Below are 23,167 nucleotides of genomic sequence, written 5' to 3' on the forward strand. Positions count from 1 at the left end.
GGCCTGGACTCTATAACCTAGGCGCCGCCTATGTCAACCAGACCCCTATCTTGTATGAGTTAAAAGGTCTGGGGCCTTGGTCTATGGGGATCGGGGTTATTGACATTAGTCGGCCATTAGGTCTGTAAGCTCACACAGTTTGTTAAAGCAAGGGTAATAACGGCGGAAAGAATTGCAGTTAGCAATGAGCTAAGTTACTCTAAGTTTCAACTCTACAATGGATGAGTGAGTGTTTCCAAAGACAATTCTACAAATTGTTTCAGTATTAGACAAGGTATTATCCATTCCAACGTTGCAACCAAGAGTTTCTCAGTAGACAACACATCTTATGCAGTAATACACTCCTAATACAATTCTTATTCTACAACTTATCTATCACTAAATGGGAGAAATACATCAAGAGAGAAAAAACATGAAGATCTAAGACAAAAAGTTATGAACATTACATTCCTCTACAACTGCAGGCTCTACAACTTCATAAGCGATCAAACAATAATCAAAAATATATCATTATGATATTAGTGAAATCACCCTGTATTTCCTCTAGCTAAAAATTTATGAAAACAACTAAAGCAACTACATTTTCTATATTCTAAAGAATTGCAAGGACAGGGTAACCTTTAAGACCACAGTAACTATATTTTTTGCCTTAGCAGGATAGGCTTCAAGGTTACAGTAGCTATATTCTTCGTCATAGCAGGATGGCCTTTAGGGTCACAGTAACTATATTCTTCATCATAGCAGGATGGCCTTCAGGGTCACAGTAACTATATTCTTTGTCATAGTAGAATGACCTTTAGGGTCACAGTAACAGGATAACTTTTAGGGTCCCTCTTATCAAGCCATTTCCTAGAAAGCATGATAAATATCTGGGCCAGATTTTCTGGCAATGGGTAAACAGCACAGACTTAATTATACTCCTGTGTGTAGTTAAAGGCCGGCTCACCAGGACATCCTCAGTAACATTAACTCTTAAGCTCATGTTGGTTGTAAAAGCCATCTCACAGGGGCAGACAATGCCTCAATAGATTACATAGTGGGGTGGTTGAGTGCCCATGTGAAGGGGGGTGAAAAATGCGTCAAGGTGATCAGAGATGAATCCACTTAGCCCTGCTAAGCAGCTGGTAGCTCCCCGGGCCCTGCCAGTCAGGGAGCTGTTCTCTTCACACCTACGTGTTATTCACACCTACTGCATAGACGCCATCACTTAGTAATTTATATTCCCACAAGCTAGTTGGAGGACAGCCATCGGAGCCCATCAGCCTCCACTTGGTTTAACACCTAAGCCGACCAAGGCCCAGAGCCTCAGACTGTTGGGAGTCTTTAACACTCATTGCCATCCTGCCAAGGAGCAGCATCAAGACCAGCTGCAGTGTGACAACAGTCCCAACAGACATGGGTTGTCTCCTGATAAACTGATCATACAGGGAATATATCGCATTGTGATAAAAGCTACATAATAATATGTCAATGGCTAACATAGAAAAATAACTAACATGGAAATGCTCACAACTTTCTTGGACTTGGGTGCACTTTCCTAACTTGTGTTCAGCATCATACTGAAAGGCCCGGTCAGACAAAATGAACAAGAGAAAGAATGGCATTCCAATTTCAAAGGTATAAGTCAAATAGTTGTTTTCCTTGCAAATTCATCTGAAAATTTCAAGAAAATTTTTTTTTCATTAACTGAACAGAGTAATTCCTACCAATAAAATCAGCTGCAAAGATGTGGGATCTCCAGAAAAAATCCGCAATGTTGATGAGCTAACTGTAGAAATGAAAACACATCCATCTCATATTCATGAATGGGAAAAAAAATCACCATTTTAAAAATGTCCCTTAAACTGGCCTTGTGTGATTGCATAGTGATTAAAGTCATCACCTTCATGTGCCAGGATCCAATAGGGGCACTGTTTCTAAACCCGGCAGCCCCACTTCCCATCCAGCTCCCTCCTTGTGGCCTGGGAAGGCAGTGAAGGATGGCCCAAAGTCTTGGTACCCTGCACCCTAGTAGGGGGCCTGGCAGAAGCTCCTGGCTCCTGGCTTTTCATCGGTGCAGTTCTGGCAATTATAGCCACTTGGGGAGTGAATCATTGGGTGCAAGATCTTCCTCTTTCTTCTCCTCCTCTCTGTATATCTGGCTTCCCAATAAAAATAAATTAATCTTTCCCAAGAAAAAAGACCCATAAACTCCAAGCAATCTGCAGATACTATACCAGCCCTTTCAACACATCAGTGACAATCAAATGAAGCAGAAACAAGAATTCCCAACAAACTGATTCAAAACCAGAAAGCAACTCCAAAGGAATCTCCAACAAAAAGAAAGTTGCGCTAATCCACTTTAAAATTCAAAATATTCCACAAAGCTCTAATAAGTACAGCAGCGCAGAACTGGTGTAACTTGAGAGGTTGAGGATAGGGAAGGGACATCATAAGTAAATCTACGTGAAGACAGTGCACTGCTGTATCTTCAGTGAAGGTGCTAAGAAAGTATACTGAAGAAACTTTCCCCTCAACAGTTCTGGCATTTTTTGGTTTGCTATTTGGATGTATTCTATTTCAATCTTTCAATTCCTGTATAATTTATGACATTGCCTCTATTTGCAAGGCATGTTCCTAGAAGGCTCCTCTCTGCTAACATACTGAGTTATTTCTTTCTGTGTTTTTGAAGCTTGTTGAGATGCCTGAAATGGCTCTGTTGAAGTTCCTACCTGAGAGTGTCCATGAGTTGTCAAATGGTCAGTTTCATGCCTGATTTTGTTCTTTAGTTGAGGTCAAGTTTTCTTGAAAGCTCTTGATGTTTGTTGTCTACCGCATTCTGTGCGCACAGAAGGATTAGATACTGCAGTCTTTGGAATCTGGCTTTGTGCCTGCCCTTGTTAGGTTTTCTAAGCAGTGGGCTTATTCTGAGTTTGTGGACACTTGCACTGTTTCAGCACTAGATGGCACTCGAGGCCCACATTCTTCTCCAATCTGTGGTTTACATTTTCATTGTGAGCAAGGAGAGTGGCCCTTCTGAAGCCGCTATCTGAGGCTGGAGTGAGCCCGGCTGCGTTGCCCACTGGTACTGCCCTGTGGGCAGGCACTGCAGGATCATGCCCAGCTCAGGGATCCATCCACTTCTTGATTCCTACCTAACCTGAACCATATGGAAGTGCTCAGCCATGCTGAATTCTACAATTTTATACAACAGCCATGGATGCCTATTTATTCTCACAGTTGATTGTGTGCAATGTGTCTTCCTTCTTTTACTCTGCCTTCAGGACTGTGATATTATTCTTTCTTGTCCATGTTTGTGTTCCCTGAGGTCTTGTTCATAGACCTTTTCCTCCTTTACACAGTGATTGCTGTTTAGGAATCTGTTCCCCATCCTTTCCTGTATCCTTAGTGTCTGACGTATACTCTCCCAGCTCTTCACTCCTCGGACGCTTCTCCTCTGAAGTTAGATCTTTTCATCTGCTTATTCTACAGGTAGACATAGAACAATGTCTTTCTTCTGGCTTTTACATTTGTACAACAGCCTTCTCCTCACTTCATATTTTAGTGATCTAGCTCACTGAATGTTTAAAAACAGATGTTCATATATGCAATGTATATGAAATAGTACTTTCAAATAACCACATTTTCTCAATCATTAACTGTTAGTCTTCTTTCATTTACCAACTTAATAACGTTGGTTTTAGGAGTCTACTGGTTATTAGTTCCTTGTAATTAAGCTCTGCCTACAAATTCAAGCATTTGTTTGATAATCATGTCACCAGCACCAGTATCCCTGTTTGTCTGTTTGTTTGTTTTTTGTTTTTTTTTTTTTCCAGATTTATTTGGGTCCAGCATGATGGCTCAACAGTTCGATCTTTACCTTGAAATCACAAGGATCCCGTATGTGTGCTGGTTTGGGTCCAGGCTGCTCTACTTTCTATTCAGCTCCCTGCTCTAGCCTGGGAAAGCAGTAGAGGATGGCCCAAAGCCTTGGAACCTGCACCCATGTGGGAGACCCAGGGGGAGGCTGCTGGTGTGTAGCTTCAGTTGTGATCATCATCATCCAGTGCAGCCATCTGGAATGTGAACCACGGGATGGGGGATCTTTCTGTCTCTCCTTCTCTCGGTCTAAATCTGCCTTTAGTGAAAATAGATCAGTCTTACCCAAATTACTTAATAAGTTATTATTATAAGAAAGTCAGATCTGATTTATGGAGAGGAGAGAGAGAGAGAGAGAGAGAGATCTTGTATCCATTTGTTCACTCCCCACATGTGTGCAGTGGATGGAGCTTAGCCAAACTGATGCCAGGAACCAGGAGCAGCTTCTGGGTGTCCCACATAATGGGTTTAGGGTCCCAAGGCTTTGGGCTATCCTCCACTGCTTTCCTAGGCCAAAAGAAGCAGTTGCATATGGGATCCTGGTGCTTGAAATGTGAAAATGTAAACATTGAGACATCCCACCAAGCCACTCTGTGTTTCCTAACACAATCCAGGCCAGCCACTCTCCAACTGTGAGAGAGTCACTTCAAAAATAGCAAAAAACCTGAGCTTTAGGATTAGGGTTAGTCTTAGATTTAGGGTTAGGAGTAGGGTTAGGGTTCATTTTTGGTGTTTTTGTTTGTTTTGTTTTGTTTTCATATGTTCCATCTTTCAAAAAGAAAGACATGATTTTAATATCATTTAACAATATGTTAAAAAGTAGCCAGGCAGACCTCCGTGTTAATACAGTCGCACACTGGAACGGACTGGACTGTGTGCTGCTGGGCAGTCTCTCATGTTCCACTATCTCTCTGCAGCGTCGCACATGAGCTGGTTATGGGGCTGGGTCAGACACAGACACTGAACCTGTACACTCGGGAACAGCAAACAGTGGATACCCGCCAGGGGACTCAGGGGCAGTCGACTCTTGATGGTCGTGGATGGAGGACAGGACAGGGAAGGATGTGGAGGCCACGGGCCCAGTGGTTGGCACATACTTGTGTTGGCCACAGCCAAGCACAGGAGGACTCGGAGGGTATACTGCTGCACTCTGACAGCATGGGGCTACGGTCAAGGAAGTGTCATGGACTGCAGGCTCACAGTTAAGGACACAGCTGGGCGGTGGCTCCGCACTCACAGCGCCCAGGGCGGGCACCCTGGCTCCAGGTCGGCCGACTAGGGCTTGGCACACAGGGGGCGTGGCACGGCCCATCTTCATTTCCGCCTTGGTGCTCCCTGGTCAGTGGGCTGTGAAGGTGGCCTTCTTCAAGCTAAAGTTGGACCCATTGATGGAGAACCTTTGCTGGGTCTGTCTAGCCAAATCCAGGCAGAACCTTTTGAAGTACTCCACTTCCCGCTCAGTGTCGTCCATCTCCACGCTGTCCAGTTTGATATCTTCGGGCAGAAAGATGTCATCTCTGGGGCTGCCAGCTCGGTGCCCTTTCTTCTTCCTGCCTTTCCAGCTTTTGCCCCTGGGCAATGGCGAGTCGGCCAGGGCCAGACTACTGGCCTGCTGCAACTCCCCGGGGGAGGAGGGTTCGGGTCCGGTATCCAGGACCTTCTCCTCCATTGGTGTAGCTCACCTACTTTTTGTTGTTGTTGTTAATGTTGACTCTCCTTTCCTCCTTTTTCTGCTCCATGATTGGGGTGAGGTCGGCCACCCTGGCCACACCCCCATTTGATGAAATTGCTCCAGTCCTGAAATTAATATCCTTTCATTTTAAAACATGCTCAACCTCCTCATGAGCACTAGACACATCTCTTGATGTCATTTTCAACATCATCTCCAGGTTGTTTTATGATTGCATTAGATTCAAAAACACAAAAACAGAAAATATAATTTCTCCCAGATTCCCCCAATTCTATTCCAATGCTTCAGTTAGTGGCATCATCATCCACTCAGTTGCTTAGAAGAGAACCTGATGTTTTCTTTCAAATGATTCTCCTTCACATATTATTTAATTAATATAAACATCTGTAAGTTAATATTCCATAACATGTTCTCAAAGCTGTGTCTCTACTGCCGTAATTTTGACCCAAGTCACAAGCATTTCTGATCTAGACAACGACATTTGACCAAAACATGTTGTAACGATTCTCTCTGTATTGTTTCTTACTCCCTCCTGGGCATTCACAGAAGGATGAACTCAGAGTTCTAGAAAACTAGAGCTATAAAGACCAGAAGCAATCTCTGCTCTCTATGTCACCTGATGGAGAAGAAACTTAGAAGGATTTTCTGGGAGAAATGGACCAGCGGAGGACTGAGATGCCCAGCTTGTACAGACATGGAGGAAGCCTGAAGGTTTGCAGGAGGCTGGACAGAACCAAAGAGGAAGCAGTTTCTATAAAATAGGCTGTCATTTGAAAGACAGGGATAAAACAACAGAGAGCAGGCAGTGCACACACACACACACACGGTGGCAATCTTTGAGCAGCTGCTTCATTCCAAACACAACAGCCAAGGCTGATTCCAGGATTTTGCAATTCCACCTAGTTATCCTTTTGGGTGATAGGACCCACGTGGTTGAAGCATCACTCGTTGCCTTCTGCAGCATGTTTTAGCAGGAGCATATTAGAGCAGAGGTGGCACTCAAACACACTAACATATGTGATGTGGACATGCAAGCAGAATTTTAACCATGGTGCCACTCAATCACTGTCCTAGGGTTCTTTTTTCATTGCATAGCGGGTGAAATATCTTTCAGAGCAAAAATGGTGACTCCCATGGAATGGCCAACTTGATAAGGATTTGCTCTGCTCCAGCTGAATCACTACCACTGTAACTGGGACTTTGACAATGTACGTCCTGAGTTGTTTGTTCAAAGATGAGGCTAATCCACCAAGTAACAATCTCTTGGACATTATTTCAAAATACAGTTCAGTAGGCCTTATCCCTCCCCTCCAAATATTCACACACAAAAAAACATGTGCTATGTGTTCTGCTTAGCTCTGTATCTAGAAAGGGGTTGGGCCTTTGCTGTGTGATACGTTAGTTGTTCATCCAGATTTCTTTTTGTCAACTCTACATTATTGATTTAATACATTAAGAGAGTAGGTTAGGAAGGATCTATTCTATCCAACTGCAAACCTGGCACATCTGTGTCTTGTAGTTAGATTATTGCCTTTGCTAAAGCAGAAATGTTGTTGCTTCAACATTGACCTAGGAAAGTATTTGGGTAGAAAATGTTGAAGTAATAAATCACATTGCTACAGGTGAGTTATCCCCAGGGACTAACACTCACTCAATGACAGTAAACATCAAGTGTTTTATCTGGCAGGATCTCCTGGATGTTTGTAATGGGAGATCAGGGCAGAAAGCAGCACTGCTGCCACTTAGCTCATCCCTGGGCCACAGGAGACTGTAATTTTGCAGTCAATCATAAAATACATCTTTTTGGAATTGTAAGGCTTATGATTATATGAGTTTGTATTTTGATTTCATTATTCCAGTCAATGATAGAAAACTAATTATATATAGCACAACTGTGGAAGTTGTGTGCACCTGGCTTGGAACCAAAAGTGTCCACCAGCTTAGGCACCTGGTGGAGTGGAGGATTTGTGTTTCTGTAGGGCCATTATTGTATTTTCATGAAGTGCAGTGAGAATGTCACATAGAAGGTTACAGACAGAGTGATTGCAGTGCTCTCCTGCCAACAGGGCCACTGAAGCCTCTACTGTGAGTTAGGAGGGGATGGGGAAGCATCTCCCAACCCCAAAGTAACAGCATTTCCTCTCTGTCGTGTCCTCATTCAGTAAGTGGCCATCAGTGGAAAATGACTTTTTCTTGTGGCTTCTGATTCTCTCAACATTTATCATATTCAGGGGCAGATGTTCTGGCATCGTTGGTTAGGCTTCATTCTGCTAGGCAGCCTTGCTGATTCCACTTTGAATTTAGCTCCTTACTCATGCTCCTAGAAAAGCAACAGAGTCTAACCCAAATGTGTGGGGTGTTTCAGCTGTGTGGGAAATGAGGGTGACATCATCGGATCCTGATTCTGGCATCTATACAAACTGGAGGTGGAAAACCACTATACCTTGTGACTCCTTGATAGATTACTACAGAGCTATGGCATCTGACAAGCTATTTCGAGGTATTAAAAAACTGAATCTGGATGGATTCAATCTGTGTATTTTGTATGTTTGTGTGTGTGTCTGCGTTTTCTTCAAGAGAGAGCAAGAGAGTTAGAGAGACAAAAGAGGAAAGAGAGAGATTATGATTCAGGAATTGGGATGTACACTAGAGAGATGACTATAGTCACAAAAGAGTTCCACTCAGTATTTTAGATTAAATTGTTTGGAACAGAAACTATCAAAGATTCCTGAAGGACTGACACCCTGAGTAGACATAACACATTAAAACACAGCCAATTATGCAGAAAAGAGAATTAGATGCAATTCCTTTCATGAGACCACTGTCACTGAATGCTAAGTGCAAAAAAAGTGTATGATAATGACAGATCAATATCTCTTGTATTCACAAATGTAAAACCTCTAATAGAAGGTATTGGGACAAACCCAGCAACAAAATCATTATTTACACATTGTGAGCAAGTGTGGTTAATGATATAAATGATAGGTTATTCAGCATTCAACTTACTGTAAGTTATCAAAAAGTATTCATGATAGCATTTGGGTAGATGAAAAAATACAATTGGGAGCTCTTATATTAAAAAGGTAACTTTACAAAATTTTCCTGTAGAATGCATTCCAAAGGTTCTCAAATTTGTTTATTTATTAGAAGTCAGATTAATGTAGAGCAGGAGAGACAGAGAAGGAAAGATCTTCCATGTGCTGGTTCACTCCCCGAATGGCCAGGAAGATCAGAAAATATTGATCTCACATGAGGAGCCAGAAGTGGCTTAAAGTCTTCCACTTGGGAGCAAAGTTGCAAGGCTTTAGGGCTATCCATCTTGCCGCTGCTTTCACTGGCAACAGGCACGGAGCTGGCTTGGAAGTAGAACATCAAGACAGAAACCAACAAGGACCCATATGTCATATCAGCACTTAGAGGCAGAGCGTCTAGAGTCAAGGCACCTGCTCCTAAATGATTTTTAGATATCAACATAATAGTGTTTGAGAAATATTATTTACCCAGAATTCCTCATGCTCTGAACTCTGAGAAAGGGAAAAGTTAGGCTTTCAGAAATGTTTCCTGTTGACTTGATTTGGGTGACTCTTGTGTTGTTACATTCAGTGCTCATGTGTGTTTATGCATAATACGGAAGAGAATGCTTTTAGTTTCTTTGCAGTGGGGAAGAAAACAAACTGACTCTCTTGGTGCACAGCTCATTAACAAACTAGAACTCAAATGAATAGTCACAGCTTGCTACATTGGCTACATAGTCATTGTTAGGGAAATGCTCGCATGAAATGTGGATGAAAAGATGAGGCTGTTGGCTTACATTTACATTAGCCCTACTCAGGCAATGGCTGCAAAGGAAAATGCCTTCTCTTTCATGGGCTGTGGATCTTCCAGACTGAAGCTTTGTGCACAGGTGACATGTAACAAAGTGCTTGGTGTCAAGTTAGGAAACCTAGGAAGTAAATCTGAGTCTCAAGAACATGTGATCATAGAGACATCCACATTTTTCTTCCATTTATTTTTAATTTTAATATCTTAACATATTTGAGATGAACGCACACCCATGTGGGCCTCTCATTGGGGTGCAGGTGGTCAGGTATGAAGGTGTGTGGGACACATGTTTCTGTCTTTTTTTCAAACTGTTACTGCAGTGTGGTAGGGTGAAGGTCACTCCTTGCTGTCCAACTACATCAGCGATAGAGGATCGGACATGGACTCTCAGTGATGCTTAGTTCCCATTGTGGGGAAGAGTGTTCTGAGGGTGTCACTTGTGTGTTTGTGATAGCCCTAAGATGTCTATATTGTTGCTGAACGGCTAAGAAAATCTTTCCAAGGTCTACTGGTTGATAAAGTTCATCTAATGGCTCCACAGACCCAGGAACAGGCTGCACAACTTGAGAACTCCCCCACTTGTTCTACCCTCTGTATTCTGATGATGCAGTCTACATTCCTTGATAGCCTGGATGACCTGGTCATCATGTCCTCCATGTGAAACTGGACATACTGTTCACTGCTCTAGCACCAGCAACAGAGTAGTCCCAGGCTTGGTGCATGCACTCCAAGGTAGCATTATACATCCTCTGAGTCTCCTTATGGCCAGGGTCTGAATCCAGCAGTGTAGTAGGAGAGGCACTGAAGAAACTTCATCTGAGTTGACCACAGATTTGATTTTTCTATGTACCTGACAGTATAGGCTTCAATTCGTTCTGTCACCTGCACCAAGCACATGCTGGTGGATACAGCTGCCTGAGCTGTTCCACCTCAGTTCCACCTGTTGGCTAAATCCTCACCTTGAAGGCACTGGATCCCATATGGGCATCAGTTCTAATCCCAGCTCGCTGCTTTTGTGGCCTGGGAAAGCAGTTGAGGATGACCCAAAGCCTTGGTATGCTCCACCTACGTGGTAGACCAGAAAGAGGCCTCTGGTTCCTGGCTTCAAATTGGCTCAACTCTGGCCATGGTGGCCACTTGGAGAGTGAATCCTCAGGCAGAGGATCATCCTCTCTGTCTCTGCTCCTCTCTGTTTATCTGACTTTCAAAAAAAATATATATCTTTAAACCAAAACAGACAATCTTGATTCGAAAAAATTTGAAATTCATGCATAGTTTTTTCAACATATAGTTTTCATGAGTTTTTTTTTCTCCAAAGACTTATTTATTCTTTTTATTGTAAAGTCAGAATTGCTGAGTGAGGAGAGATAGAGAGAAGGACTTTCCATGCGCCGGTTTAATCCTCAAGTGGCCACAATGGCCTGTGATTGGAAGCCAAGATCCTGGAGTTTCTTCCATGTCTCCCATGCAGGTTCAGGATCCCATGCCTTTGGGCCATCTTCAACTGCTTTCCCAAACCACAAGCAGGGAGCTGGATGGGAATTGGAGCAGCCAGGACACAAACCATAATAAGATCCTGGGAGGTGCAAAGCAAGGACTTCAGCCTCTGGGCTATTATGCCATTGTTTGGTGTCTCTTCATTTTGTTGTATCCTTTGCTGTGCAGAAACGTTTTATTTGGATTAAATCCATTTTAACTGTTTTTGATGGCTTCTGCTTTTGGGATCTTATCAAACATAAAAGCTTTACCTATTCCCACGTCTTGAGACATTTTAGTTTTTTGCTGCTTTTCCAATAACAATATAAAGTATATATTTAAAGACCTGATATAGTGGCTTAACAAGCTAAGCCTTAGTTGGTGATGTCATCATCCTCTACAGACACCAGTTCAAATTCTGACTGTTCCACTTTCAATCCAGCTCCTTGCTTCTGGCCTGGAAAGGCAGTGGAGTCCCCTGTACCCATGTGGGAGACTCAGAAGAAGCTCTCCACTCCTGAATTTGTACTGGGCTAACTCCAGCTGCTGTTGCCATTTGAAAAGTGAACCAGGGAAAGGAAGATACTTCTGCTCTCTGAATGTGTGTGTGCTTTCCTGATAAAATTTTAAAAATCTAAGAAAGTAATTTACATGTACAAGTATTTTATTTATAGGTATTTATATAATATTCCATATTTATAGGTCTTAAGTGTATTTAATATTTCTAGATACTTTTCATTACTTTCTTGGCTCAAATTCTTTCAAACAAAAACTTACAAGAGATTACTTTAGAAGTATTGTATTGAAAAGCACATAAAACATTCTTTCTATCAGTACATGTTTTTAACTTTCTGATTTGTGGGTTTTTAGTGTTCACATAAGCACTTTGTTATTTTCATGACATTAGTTGGCATTCTTCTAAGAGGATCAGTTCATAGGGATTTGAACATATTTTTATATTTGTAAGTATAACATATTTATATACACAAATTATTGTGAATCTTGATATTCAATGCCACTTTCTAACATATGTTTTAAGTAATGATGGGCCAAATTAACAGAAACATGGTTTCTCTTATTAATTTTGTTACATTAACGTCAATGGCATTGCTTTGAATTTGCATGGCTATATCTTTACTAGGTAAATCACGAGTCAAAAAAGTTGCTGGTAGCTTCTGTTGGAGATGATCTTCAGTATCACTTTGAACGTCTAGCCTGTGACAGGAACCAGCTTATATTAGAAAATGAAGCCCTCGGCTGAAACACAGCTCAACTCTCCGAACCGTTAGAACACCTCTCAATACAGTGTGATGTGTGGCGAAGCAAATTCCTTGCAAGCAGGTATGTGGCAGTGTAAATAGTATTTCATTTCCTAGCTTTTGCTATCAAATTTTTTATCCGTAGTATGATTTTTCTTTACTAAAATTATCAAAGCAAATCATATATACTTTAAGATGTGGGTTTTTTCCTGGAAGTTCACCCAAACTTCCAGGAAAAATATAAAGATCCACCCTCATATTCAGACCAAAATAAAACTAAGTTCAGAAGTCTGATAAATTCTAAAATCAGTAAAAGATAAATTAATTACTTTTCCCCAAGTATCTGAAAAATATCATTCTTCTCCCTCCGTTCTCTGTTTTATTGTTCATTCCTGTATGATAGAGCATCTCAGCCTTTCTCCTTCTCTATACAATTACCAAAACAGTAACATTTTTATGGCATGGCAAATGAGGCTGTTTTTCCACACAGGTAAAGAACACCAAGTCCCAGTGCAGACATCTGGGCAAACTGGTGGCAGAAAACTGTGCTAGCACTTTAGACTCTTTTGTCCATTTACGACGCTATCGCCCACCCCAACAATGACTTTGAATTACTGAAATACCAGCCCTGTGTGTTTCACATCCATACCTCTGGTGTTTAGCAAAATATGTTGTAAAATTTGTTTATTAACTGCTTATTTAACACTGAATCACCTTGAGATTTCATACAAAATATCAAAGGTCTCCATACTGTACATTAAGAACCACTGATTGTGAAGAAGAACATTTTCAGGAAAAGCCTTCTTCATGTTTTAATATCTGTAATACTTTCTACTAAAGGAGTCATTTCCTTAAATTGTGTTAGTGTGAGTATTGTGGCTTAATCACCACCATGTGCTAAACTGGCTTCCTATTTGATTGCTGGTTTGAGTCCTAGCTGCTCCACTTTGGATCCAGCTCCCTGCTCGTTTTCTAGGAAAGCAGCGAAGAGTAGCCCAAGTTCTGGGGTCTTTGCCACTAACGAGGAAGACGAAGAAGCAGCTCCTGTTTCCTGGCTTCAGCCTTGGCCTAGCCTGACCACTGCCTGGCCTAGCCCCAATTGTTGTGGCCATTTAGGTGGGAACCAGCAGATGAAAATCCCTTTTCCTCACTCTCTAACTCTTTAAATTAATAAGAAATTTTTTTCAGTTTAAGATTTTCAAAATCGTTATGAATGTTTAATTTTACAGTTTTCAGCAATAACCATCTTTTAACATGTTGTTACACTGACATCAGTATAGGTCTGGTTGGGTAAAATGTAGCACATCCAATCACAAGAAAACATTAAGCTTTTTAAAATTTTTTTGAAACAGCAATGAGGTAATTCTGTATGCAGAAACATAGAAGTCTAAGATTTGTGTTGTACAATTCCTTTTTTTAAAAAAAAAAAGAAAGATTCATCTGAAAGGCAGAGTTGCAGAAATAGGTGAGGAAACAGAAAGAGACTGCACTTGTTGGTTCCCTCCCCAGGTGTCTGCAGTGGTTAAAGCCAGGAGCCAGGTGTTGCTTCCAGGCCTGCCATGTGGGTCATGGGTTAGAAGTGCTATGACTAACTTCTGCTGTTTTCCCAGGCACATGAATAGGGAGCTGGATTGAAAGTGAAACAGCCATGATATGCTTGATTAACTCACTGTGCAATTATTTCATGTAGAAAGATATATTTTTTTTTTCTGGAAGAATGTCATACTTGATTACTTACATATGACATATAAGCATGCTAAAGTAGAAAGAAAGACAGTTTGTCCTTTTGTGGAAATCTTTCTATATTCATGGTTTGTAAGTGTAAATAGATGGTTTGTAAGAAAATAACTGTTTTTTTGTGTTTGTTGTTTTTGTGTGTCTAAAAGCATTTCTTAACTGTTTTTCAAAATTCCACCAATTTGCAAATTTGAGATTACAAAAGTTGTTATGTAGAAATGTCAGTAGCCAGCACTGTGCATCAATAGGCTAATCCTCCACCTTCAAGCGTCACCCAAACAACTCCCTGCTTATGGCATGGGAAGGCATGTGAAGATGGCCTTATACCTACGTGTGGTCCACCCAGACGAGGCTGCTGGCTCCTGGCTTTGGGACCACTTAGTTCCAGTGATGCAGTCACTTGGAGAGCATGCCAGTGTGGAAGATGTTTCCCTTTCCGCATATCATTCTCTCTGTAAATACACCTTTGAAGTATAAATAAACAATTTTTTTGCAAAAGTTAAGTAAAATTTTTGTCTTATTTTTAATAGCCTATGTTACTTTACTGAGACCTAAATTCATAAACATTTTTACATGTACCTGCTAAAGATTTATTTATTTTATTGGAAAATCAGATATACTGAGAGTGCAACAGAAACAGAAAGGAAAATCTTCCGTCCATTGATTTACTTCCTGAACCAATCGAAAGCCAGGAGCCAGGGCTTCCTCTGGCTCTCCCTTACTGGTGCAGGGTCCCAAGGCTTTGATCCGTCCTCAACTGCTTTCCCAGGCCACAAGCAGGGAGTTGGATGGGAAGTGGGGCTGCTGGCTCACAACCAGGCACTCATATGCAATCCCAGAGCTTGCAAAGAGAGGACTTTAGCTATTAGGCCACATTTAAAAAATTTTTTTTGCATATGTTTTTAAACTGAGAAGTGATTTGACTATTTTAGTCATCTATGTTAGCCTTTTGAAAACAATTGTATCTATGTTACTTCTTTACATTGTGTAATCATGAGAGAATTTATGTGTAAGAACTGAAACTTTTCCTGGGTGATGCCAGATGAGTTAACCAATTCCAGAGCAGTTTTACAGCATCAGAATCACGAGGCACAAGTGCCATCCAAGATCTCATAAGCGAATGGGAACAGTTCCAGGAAGAAATGGCTGCCACCCACAAGTATGGTGCTAGTTTTCCTCTGAACTCTCCTACAAGTTTTGTTACTGTGACAGTTTATTTTCTCCCAATGTATGTGCTTCTTTTCAATTGTTTTTGTTGGGAAAAGAATTATATACCTCTCGAATAGATATAAGCTCTAGATCTAAAAGAATTTTAGTTAAAATAGTTTTAATATTTTACAATAAATGCTTGTCTTTGCTATCAAAAATCCTTTTGATGATTTGCAAATGTGGTAGAACTTGTTGCTGTCAGTATAGTTCAGAGTTATCAAAATGTATGGCCTGCTATAAAAGTTTTTTGTGCTTTTATACAAGTAATGTATTGTTAGCAGAGTCAGAGTCAGTTAAAATAAGGTACATCAAAATGTCAAAACTTGGTTAGAGGCAACTAGTATAGTATTAAGAGGGAAATTCATAGCCTAAGTGCTTGTGGTACAAAAAGGATTTCATCAATAATTTAAACTCCCTATTTATACCATACACATACATACATTAAACACAAAGTAAGAGGAAAGCAAAATGATAAATAGGAGAGAAAAAAATTGAAAGTAAATTTAAGGTCTTTGAGAGGATAGTAATCAGATAACAAGTCTAATCAGAAGTGAGTAAGGAGATGTGCAACAAGTGGTCAGTAATGAGATGCACTGTATACAACAGACTGTTGCTATGTGCACTGCAGCAATTTTGATGAAAGATTTCTAAAGTGACTCAAAAGATAACCTGAATAACCCTGGTATATTAAAGTGATTGAATTTGTGGTACTAAACTTTCCGGTTTGTGAAATCCTAGGCACAGTCTCATTGGATTCACTGGAGTGTACTAATAAGCAGCTAAGTAAGAAATGGAACAAAATTTACACAAATTCTAGAAAATGAGAATATCCCAATTACGTTAGCAGGATGACATTATCTTAAGTGCGGAAACCACAACTGTTATAAAAGAAAACTGCAGACCAATACCTCTAAGGAACACAAATGCAAAAATCCTTCAAATAATTTGAGTAGATCATGACCAAGTGTTATTAATCCCATGAATTGTAGGTTGTTTTAGCATTAAAAAATCATTTAATGTAAATTAAAGTAGGCATATGAATATCTCATAGATGCACTGATGAAACCATCATTTCCTGTATTAAATATAAAAACATAATAATGCTATATGTTGAGTAGGAGATTGAGAGGTACTTAAGTAGCCTAATTTATTTAACAAGATTTCATTATTTACTGAATTGTAAGAAAGATGGGGAAATGATTTGCTGCCAACATATTTCTCATTTACTTACAATAATTAATGTTTACATTTTGCCGTGTTATTAATGTTGAGGGTATATGTGTGTTCTCTACAGGTTACTGGAGGAACTCATAATCTCATTACAGTGGGGAAAAGAGCTGGTGCACAGCTCTACAACACCACGGAACTAGCACTGGCAAATCACAGTCTGGCAAAGGCAGTAAACACTCATCTTCTGGGAAATTTTGGCATGAGCAGTCAAAAGAAGGTTCTGGCCTCTGTTGAGTTTTGCAGCACTCCAGCTGAGAAAGTGGCTGAAAAGGTAAGATATCTTCTCTTTCCTGATCAATGGAACTCAGAATGAATTCTTCCTCAAAGGTGACATGATGTAATGGGAAGCACTTGGCCTTCAGAGTTAGGAAATGTGAGCCAAACATGATTGTTGTATTAATGAGATTGTAATCTAGAAGGAATTGTTTCCTCATAAATCTAAGATGTATTCTTCTCTAAATTTATTGCTTTGTCCTTAAAGGGAAGAATTTGCAATTATTTTGAAAGAAGTCATTAATTTAGCTACTGGGTCATGGGTTATTTTTCATTTAAAAATCAGTATATAATTTTCAGTTTCTTAAATACGTTTCCAGGATTCCATAAAGCAGATAGTGCTGTAGTGATTTCCATTTTATAGTAATTTCTCAATAGATAGTAGCCTTGATTTTTGTTTCCTTTATCCCCCAAATATTACTAATTTTGTAAATCTTTTAGATCTTTTAATTTAGATCTTCCCCCAATTTTAATGTCCTGGCATAGATTATTGCTACAGTCCCATCACTAATACCCATGTCTTGTTTTTGTACTTTTTTTGTTATTATTGCTAAGATTTATTTTTCTAGGAAAGGTACATTTACAGAGAGAAGAAAAAATATCCTCCATCTGCTTACTGGTTCACTGTCTAAGTGGCCACATAAAACAGAGCTGAGCTGATCTGAAGCCACAAGCCAGGAGCATTGTGCAGGTCTCCAACATGCCTGTGGGGTCCCAAGATTTGGGCCATCCTCAACTGCTTTGCCAGGCCACAAGCAGGGAGCTGGCTGGGAAGTGGAGCAGCCAGGTCAAGAACTTGTGCACACAGGGGATCATGGCGCATGTAAAGCAAGGACATTAGCCAGTAGGCTGTGGTGCCAAGCACACCCTGTCTTGTTTCTTCCCTGACTGGATCATTCACTCTCCTACTGCCAGAATTATTTTAAAAATATAGTACAACCTTCAAAGAGGCCCCAGTTTCCCTCATTATAGAATCTATATTGTTTATATTGAATAGACATTTTCCATTTCCATTCCCAAGCTTATTTCTCAAATATCCTTTCTCCTTCTACTTCACATTGCAGAAGCATTGCCTGCTATGTTTTGCATAAATTAGAAAAACAAAAAGCCATTGAATTAAAAAAAATCAAAGGCTGAACTCGCATTTCTGTAAAAGAATCAGTTAAGTCAAAGATTTAAAAAGGGGGTAAAGCTTGGTGCAGTGGCTCAATGACTAAATCTTCACATTGCAAGGGCTGGGATTCCATATAGGCGATATTTCATGTCCTGGTTGCTCCCTTGGCTTCCATCTCTATAGTCTGGGAAATGAATAAAAGATGACCAAGTCCTTAGAATTCTGCATCCATGTGGGATGCTTGGAAGAAGCGCCTGTTTCCTGGCTTCAGATCAGCTCAGCTCCAGCCATTGAGGCTATTTGGGGAGTGAACCAACAGAGAGATGATCTTTTGTGGTGTCTCTCCCTGTCCATAAATCTGATCTGCCTTCCCAATAAAAATAATTAATAAATCTCTTAAAAGATAGGGGCACAGGAGCCCAAGAGGTACTGCTTTGGATTAAGAGTAGACATTTATGTTAAGGATAATTGTGGGATTTTTCTTAGGATTTACCTATTTGTTTGGAAGAGTTCCAGAGAAAGAGGACAGAATAGTTAGAGTTTTCCTGACTGTTTCATCCCCAGATGACCAAAATGGCCAAGCCCTGGGCCAGGCAGAACTCCCTAGGGAAGGGTATTGTCCATGTGTGTCAGATGGGTGCAGGGATTCATGCACTTGGGCCATCATCCACTGTTTTCCCAGATATATTGCCAACGAGCTACATTAGAAGTTGGGTAGCCAGGACTTAAACTGGTACCTATATAGGATGCTGGTATTACAGACAGTACTGGAATCACCGTGCCACAGCATCAACTAAAAGTACAATTGTTTTATCTCTTTTTTTTCTGTTTTTCATTCTGTCTCATTACTATCCATAAGAAAAATGGTCATGATGAAAAGAGTGAGAAAAAAAGTACAATATAGCCTATCAAGATCAAATCTGGTAATTCATAGACAACAGATTCATAGCGTCACTAAACAATAGTAAAACTACTATACCAATGCATGAAGGGGGAATCGGGTGTGATCCTGACAACCTCTTAACAGGAGGTCATGTGCGTGGAGCAGGGGGGCACTCCAGAGTGGAGCAGGTGTTAAGGAGGAAGCTTGGATCCCAACCATGAAGACTCCCAGACCTTCACCACAAACTATTAATACAAGCAACAAGGACTATATCCCAACTGCCAAGGAGGCCACAGGGAATTGGATGCCCTTGGAGGCCGAGTACTCTGAGGTCACCCACCCCCAACCGGAACTTCTGCAGGGGATGGAAGAAGTCCAAACACTACCGTGCAGAAACCAACTTCATCGGAAAGACAACCAGAAGTCCTGAGCGGTCAGCAGACACAGAAGAACAATTAATGTCCTTCGGGACCAGGGAGGAGAGCTTTCTCTGGTCCGAGCCTGGCTCCACCTCTGGACCCCCGCCCTCCCTTGCAATGACCATTGGGATAGCTCCAAAAACCCCTCACAGCAAACAAACAATCATACAAACTAAAAAAAAACTAAAATAAATAGACAAACAACAGAAAGTAGAGCCTGGAATCTGACAGGAAAGAGCTGGCGTGGATTGGCTTATGCCTCGCTGGGTGGGACACAAAGATTAGTTACTCCTCACCATGGTGTTGAGGATTTTCCTGCACACACCCCCCCCAAAAAAATGTTCTGCACCTTAATTGTCAACAAATGTCTTGCTAGAGTTACAAGACAGTCTAGATTATCCTAAAATCTGCCAAGATCAGCAAAATTATACTTCAACACAACAAATGGCTAAATACTAAAATGAAATAGACACGAGACAGCTGAATGGTACCTTATAGCCATTTTAAGGAATATAGCAGCCGGTCCTGTATATAAACTAAAATTGAAATGTCAATGAGCTAATCATAGGTTGTGGCTAGGACTTACTTTTTTTTTTTTTTTAACATACTGGTTACTCAAAACCATGTCAATTCCATAATGTTGCAAATTGCTGTTGATGTTATATTGGGACTCTTAATTAACTGGGATGATATTCTACCAGCTCTAACTTTGGCTCAGAAATGGTCTCCCCAAGAAACTGTTCAACCCATCTGGACAATAAGTAGCTGGACTCTATGCTTGGTATATGTTTGCAAGGAAAGAATCTTGATTGAATTTGAACTGTAATGCTACATCAAGGTGGAGGAATCCACCAGGGGGGAGAGGGGCGTAAGGAGGGGTGGGGGGATTCCCAGAGCCTATGAAACTGTCACATAATGCAAAATAATTAATAAAAAAAGAAAAATGGTCATGAATTTAAAAAAATGCTTTCCCTAGACTATATAATAGGCATATATCATTATTAAATTCAGAGCTTCTAGAGAAAATGAGTATAATATTTCCTGTCATCAATAGATATTGTTTTTCTGGGATTACTTATTAATGAAATGGAACTCTATAGTAATGATTCATCAAATAAATTAAGGACTTGTGTACATGATGTTTTATTCATCTAACCTTATCTTTTAGTTTGTTTTAAGATTCTGCACATTTTGGATCTAGTTACCTGTTCAGAAAGCACCCCTGATAATCCATTTGCTGAGTCTTCACCAACCACCTTACCTGCTACAAAGAAAATTATTGGAAGATATCATCTCTATACCAGATATGGAAATAGAGCTTTCAGTTGCTGCAATCACTGCCAAGGAGAGCTTACTGCCCTTCAACATTCTGTATGTTAAGGCATGGTGCAAGCGCTTGCTTATTATCCAACAGTTATCATTTGAGACTTGGGGTTCTTATAATGTTAAAAGTAGTATCCCTTCCTGTTTGCATTATTCCCAAAGATATTTCATGTACTGGATTCGAGATTACCCGTTCTTAATGAATATCTCAGAATAAGAAAAGAAGGTAAGTGTGAAAACAGAAAATACTTTCTGGGAAACAACAATGATTTGCATAAAGGACTGTAAAAGAGAAATAGTTTGTAAATTCCTTTTAGGCCCTGATTTATTTGTAAATTTAATCTACTTATTTAAAAGCAGAGAGAGAGAGACCTTCCACCCAGTGATTCCCTCCCCAGAATCCAACAGTGGCTGGCACTGAGGCAGGGCTGAGACTGTGAGCTGTCATTCCCATCCAGGTCCCCCACATAGACCTCAGCAGCTTAATTACTGGAGCCATTACCACTGCCTCCTGTGGTCTGTATTAGCAGAAAGCTGCAATTAGGATTTGAAGCTGAGCTCCAAAACCAGGTACTCTCATTTAAAACATAAGTATCTTCTTTCCTAAAATATCACAAGCCCACTCCAGGGGCCTAAATTAATATTTATCTTTTGAATATCTTATATGAGAATGTATCATGGTGTGCTAAAGAAAAGATTACAGGCAGCCATACCCACTCATTTACTGTTGTATTTGCACCTTAGCAGCACTTTTCCAGAGTTGAGTAGATGTAGCAGGGCTTGCATGACCTGCCAAGACTGAAATATTTACTATCGGTCCTTAATCTAAAACGTTTTCTGGCTCCTACTACATATTAATAATATATTAATAAGAGGGTAAGGGGCAAGGGCAATTTCTTTTTAGTTTTGAAGAAGTACTATAGGTGAAGGACATTATCTTTTATAAATAAGTGGTATATATTTGGAAAAACTATATTTTTGAGCTAAATTAGCGAGTACTTTAACATACCATGTTCTCATATTGTTCTTATATGGTAAATTCCATATTCTGAATACATACAATCTGACATCTATAAAATAAATATGTTTTTAACTTTTGTCTGATTTTCATGAAATATAATGTCAAGGACTCTCCAGCATGATATTTATAAAGCATAGTGTGGGTAGATTCTTTATAGATGATCATCTACACAAAAATGCAACTTACCAACTATATGCTATTGCATGTTTTTGAAATGTCTTTCAATGCATTTTTATAGTGGCTTTTAAAATATTTTTAAAATATATTAAAACCAAGTCTAAGAAATTACTTGCAGAGTGCCTATCAACAAAGATATCTGGTCAAACAATATATTTAAAATATGTCAATTTATTTTTTATATTACCCATCTGAGTTACTTATACTTTCAATTATCAATAGATTTCTCTACCTTCTCTATTGTGAATATTCTCTTTGTGAAAAAGATGTATTGATTATTTAGAAAATCAAAGTGACAGATGCAGAAAAAGAAATATATCAACTATTTGATGATTGAATTATAGCCATTCTCTGGGCCATTCCTGAACCAAGAACCAAGAACCAACAACAGTAACCATGAGGGCCATTGTCTGTGTCCTCCCGGGTACATCAGCAGGAAACTAAATTGCAAGTGGAGTAGCTGTAACTTGAGCCAACATTCCATTACAGGATGCCAACATCATGCAGGGCAACATAACTCACCACAGTACATTGCTCACCACCAATGAATATCCCTTTTCCTCTCCCAGGAAGGGTATCTTTTAATTCCAGTCTTCATCCTGCTTAGACTGTTTCAAATAATTCTTTTTCAAGGGGGGAAGTTGCTACATTGAATTTAGCAGTGATTTATTGTGACACCAGAAGCATGCACATTGAAATGTTTTACACTTTCAAAACTCTTCTGTAAAAAGTCCTAATGTAAAGATAGCAGAATGAGATAAAATACTTACAACTCATCAATCTAGTGTCCAGAACATACAAAGAATTTTTGCAGGTCATCAATCAAAGAAGTAAATAAAACAGTGGGAAAAGACTTGAATACATGTTGACTAAAAATACACAGAAGGCTACCAAACATTTCAGAAGATTTTCAGTACTATTAATCATTAGGGAAAGGTCACTCAATATTACATGATATCCAGCTACTAGAAATAAAGAGCACAAATAAGGTGAGGATATGGAGAAATTAGAATCACTTGTATTACTTGAGCGTTTTTTTTTCCCACAGAGTCATAACAATTTGTATTCATGACAATAATATTGTAAAACATGGGCTTGCAGCCATACAAATTTTACTTCTGGTGTGCTGGTCTGATGGCTTACTTCATCCTGGTTCCCTCAGTTTTGTTTTGTTTTGTTTTGTTTTGTTTTTGTTTTATATATTTTTATTAATATTTTGCATTATGTGACAGTTTCATAGACTCTGAGAATCTCCCCACCCCTCCCCCTCCTCTCCCCCCTGGTGGATTCCTCCACCTTGATGCAGCATTACAGTTCAAATTCAATCAAGATTCTTTCCTTGCAAACATATACCAAGCATGGAGTCCAGCTACTTATTGTCCAGATGGGTTGAACAGTTTCTTGGGGAGACCATTTCTGGTCCGAAGTCAGAGCTGGTATAATATCATCACAGTCAAGCTTGAGCGTTTTTAAGATGATGCAACAATTTCTGAAGACAACATGGCAGACTCTTAAACAAACCAAGCATACTCTTATATTGTATTGCAATTCCGCTTGTATGCAAATGTCCAAAAGAATTAGAAGCAGAAATGAGTATGTACTTTTGCACCTGTGTTCTTAGCAACTTTACCCATAATGACTGAAAGGTAGAAATAATCAAAGTGTCTGTTGATGGA

At 39.9% G+C, this 23,167-nt stretch overlaps 1 pseudogene; it reads left to right on the forward strand.

Annotated features, from left to right (window-relative positions):
• Positions 1-6,202: 6,202 nt before the first annotated feature.
• The window catches only part of LOC131478263 (golgin-45-like), a 33,808-nt pseudogene continuing 16,843 nt past the window's right edge, over positions 6,203-23,167 (forward strand).

Source organism: Ochotona princeps, chromosome 2 (assembly GCF_030435755.1).
Source record: "Ochotona princeps isolate mOchPri1 chromosome 2, mOchPri1.hap1, whole genome shotgun sequence".
NCBI classification, from domain to species: Eukaryota; Metazoa; Chordata; class Mammalia; order Lagomorpha; family Ochotonidae; genus Ochotona; species Ochotona princeps.